Source organism: Elephantulus edwardii, unplaced genomic scaffold (assembly GCF_000299155.1).
Source record: "Elephantulus edwardii isolate Elephantulus edwardi_28Jun2011 unplaced genomic scaffold, EleEdw1.0 scaffold02243, whole genome shotgun sequence".
Taxonomy (NCBI): Eukaryota; Metazoa; Chordata; class Mammalia; order Macroscelidea; family Macroscelididae; genus Elephantulus; species Elephantulus edwardii.
The window spans coordinates 1-3,876 of NW_006401993.1; the positions used below are offsets into that span (position 1 = coordinate 1).

The following is a 3,876-nucleotide window of genomic DNA, read 5'->3' on the forward strand; positions in this document are numbered from 1 at the left end:
ATAGCAGGGTTTAGGGCTGTTGTGCATAGGGTCGCTATGAGTCGCAAACGACTCGACGGCACATAACAACAACAACAACATATTAAAATTTTTTTAAAAACCTTCCCAGAAATGAATTTTCATGAAGAGAGGATGTTCAGAGCAATCAGAGAGACTCAAGAACATGAAGCCTAGGCTGCAATGCAACACAAAGCAAAGGACTTACAACAGACCTGAAGAGATGCAGAAAAACAGGGCCCAAAAAAGTACCCGGTTTGGGGAATTTGGAAATTGCAGTACCAAGAGGCAACACAACAGCCATGATCACAATGAACAGCACTGAAACTAATAAACCAAAAGTGACGCTTGCACGAGACACCCTTGAGGCCCTAGCAAGGCCTTGAAACTTGAAACTAAAGGGGGAAAGTAGATAACTTTGCGGAGAAATTGCAATCTATTAAGTTCTCCAATTCAGGAAGCAAATCTCTGAAGCAATCTAAGTGCATGCTTCCACCTATTAATAAAAGTGTACATATGAAGATTGAGGAAGAGATTGCATTAACCTGTCAAAGAGATAGAAGATTTCAGAATATGGAGTCACATGACATGATCATGCTTAGGATTTCAGATGATAAATTTGGCCTAACTTATCTTCACATGAAAAACAAAAATTAGAAAGAAGTGCAGTTACAAACCTACCCAAATACGGATTAAAAAGCTTCACTACAGAATCTCTAAATGGCCTGAATAATCCAGAGAAGTCATTTCCAGTCAACAGGGATGCAGACGTGTAAAAGTAGAGACTATAAACCACTATTCCACTGACAATTAACTGCTGGCCTTCTGAGAGTGAAATGGCTGTGAGAATATGAACAAGAAGATAATTTATAACTAAATGATGTAGTTATCACCATCCCACTCCCAACTGGCATTAGTATGCTTGTGATTGATAAGATCAATGGCAAGTTTCTACAAGATAGCAGACAAAATAAGTTGAAATGGTGCCTGCCAGTGATTGATGCCAAAAATAAGAAAGGCAGCCTGGAGTTTGACGTTGCTGGGCAGTCCAATGACTTCCTCCTTTCGTCTCCAAAGAAAATTATTGTAATGTACAGGTTAATGAAGTGACCCAAGGGAATGGAAATAGCCCTGTAAGATTCTCCATAAAGATCACTTTCCTAGTGCTTGCGAAAGCAATGTTGAAACGGTTTGAGGCCTGGCTCTACACCACCCATGGAGCAAGGTTATAGAAATTTCAGACAGTTGGGAAAAACAAAAAAAGGGGGGAAATCACTTTCCTAACAGGCAAGTATGAAATCCCGTGATTCCAAGAATATGGAACCAAAAGAGGCAATTTCAAATTAATAAAGAAGCTACTACCAGTGGCTAAATAGTTTGGTTTGGTTTGGTTTGGTTTGGTTTGGTTTGGTTTGGTTTTTCAAAACCTACATACCATTGGAGATCTTTTTTTTTTTCTCCTAATAAGATGCCTGATTTTCTACACACAAGGTTCCTCAGCTCAGCCCCAAGTGTGTTGGTGTCACAGAGACATTCTGTGGCAAAGAAATTAAAAGACACAGACATAAAAGGAAAGGTTATTTATTTCTTTGATAGATGTTACTGGCCACCAGGAAAGAAAGTCTATACACAATGTCCCAGTTAATCACCTTCTCTGCCTTCTCCTAAGCTGTCTTTTATTTTAGTACCGAATAAACTGCATTGCAATCCCAAAGGCACATGGTTTGAATTCACCAGCTGCTCCACAGAAAAAGAACAGACAATCTCTCATTCAACTTACTGTCTCTGAACACACCCTGGAGGGTCAGTTCTCCACAACAACAACAAATGCAGTTATGTTTCACATTTTGTTTTAAATATGCTTTTTCTTCATATTTAATCTTTCTCATTGCCTTTTTATTTTCTTTTTATTCAATCAAGAAATGGAATCATCTGTATACAGATATTGTATTCATTTGGCATTCTTGGAACAAGTTAATCTGAATTCTTGAGCTAGACAAGTGAACTCCTGAAGGGTGGAATGCTTAGAAGTTGAAAGATAAGGATGCCTATGTCCTTTTCATATATCACTTCTTTCCTTTGCCAAGTTTTCTTCTTACCCCTGTTACCTCTAGTTAGAGTATCACTGTGTCTACACCACCCTGGCTCTACACCACCCATGGAGCAAGGTTATAGAAATTTCAGACAGTTGGGGAAAACAAAAAAAGGGGGGGGAAATCACTTTCCTAACAGGCAAGTATGAAATCCCGTGATTCCAAGAATATGGAACCGAAGGAGGCAATTTCAAATTAATAAAGAAGCTACTACCAGTGGCTAAATAGTTTGGTTTGGTTTGGTTTTTCAAAACCTACATACCATTGGAGATATTTTTTTTTTCAAACAGTACAGCCCCCACTTCAAATGCCTGGGAAGAGAATGGTTATGTCTGGTTAGGGATTTTTGTATCCACACATAATTTTGTTTGCTGATGCTGAGGCTACACAATCTTTCAGGTTGCAATTTGGGGGGGGGGGCGGTGGCGGTTGTTTATGTGTTATGTGCTGTTGAGTAGGAAGGAACTCACAGCTGAACCCACAAGTTTTCAGAGGCAGTAAATCACATGGGGAGATAACTCAGCTAAAACATAATAGCTCAGAGTTTGTGTAATGCACCCACATTCCTCAAATTCATTATCTCCATTTTCCCAGCTGCTCTTTCTCTGTCATCATCATTGGCAAGATTTCTATTTTGGTGGGTATGGATCCAGTGAGTCTCTTTGCCAATCCCACTGCTCCTAAACGATTGAGACTTTCCATTACTACCATCAGGAAGTAGTGATTGCTTAAATATAAAGCTCATTTCCTTCCAGTCTGATGACAATATTAACCAGTCTGTCTTTTCTATCTCTGAAATTCTTGCCTCCCTTAAGACTCATATTTTGAGTGTTAACATGTGGTGATTGCTGTGTGTCATCCATTACTTTTCAGTGGTGAAGACTTACCTTTTAGCCTAAGCATTGGCTTTTAACTTAGCATTGCATTTAATAGAGTTGTCAAAGAGTTGTCACCAGGCCCTGGAAAGACAAGTCTTTAGAGGACTTCCTGCACTTTGGCAAGCTGTAGAGCACCACTCCCAACAATATCTGACCTTTCCTTCAAAGAACGTAGTATGCTTGGAGCTAAACAGTGACACCATACTAATAGCCAGTGATGGAATTATATGCCAAAGAAATTTCTAGGCTTTCCCTTTCCTCTAAATGAATCAGAGAAGAGTTGAAATCTATGGCTTGGTTTTATCATGAGAATCTTTTGAGGCAGGTTACTGAGGAAGAAATCTGTTATGTAGTTAAGTAGGAAAGAAATAACATTGGTACAATTTTCTTTAAAAGCTACTTAGGATTTTTTTTTAAAAGTCAATTTTAGTCTCAAATAAATTAGGGGACTCTGCTCTTGTAAATCAACAGATAGACCTCTCTTTTTCTGCAGCTTCAGCTGCATCCTTGAAACACAATAGTGAAGGTCAGAGTAAATTAATCTGGGAGCATTGGACGCCTGGTCACCAGCGCTGCTTTTTTTTTTTTCACCAGCGCTGCTTTTAACTCTGACAAAGTGAGTGTTGTTGCCATTAGTCACCTCTTCATTGACCTCAACTACATAGTTTATGTGTTCCAGTGTGATTCCACATATGGCAAGTTCAATGACATTGTCAAGGCTCAGAATGAGAAGCTGGTCATCAGTGGGAAAGCCATCACTATCTTCCAGGAGCGAAATCCCACCAACATCAAGTGGGGTGATCCTGGTGCTCAGTATGTTGTGGAGTCCACTGATGTCTTCACAACCTTGGAGAAGGCTGTAGTCACTTGAAGGGTGGTGTCAAATGGGTAATCATCTCTGCTCCTTC

At 39.6% G+C, this 3,876-nt stretch overlaps 1 pseudogene; it reads left to right on the forward strand.

The window, feature by feature from the left end:
• The first annotated feature begins 78 nt into the window (after nucleotides 1-78).
• Nucleotides 79-1,229, forward strand: LOC102867570 (annotated as a pseudogene).
• Nucleotides 1,230-3,876: the final 2,647 nt, after the last annotated feature.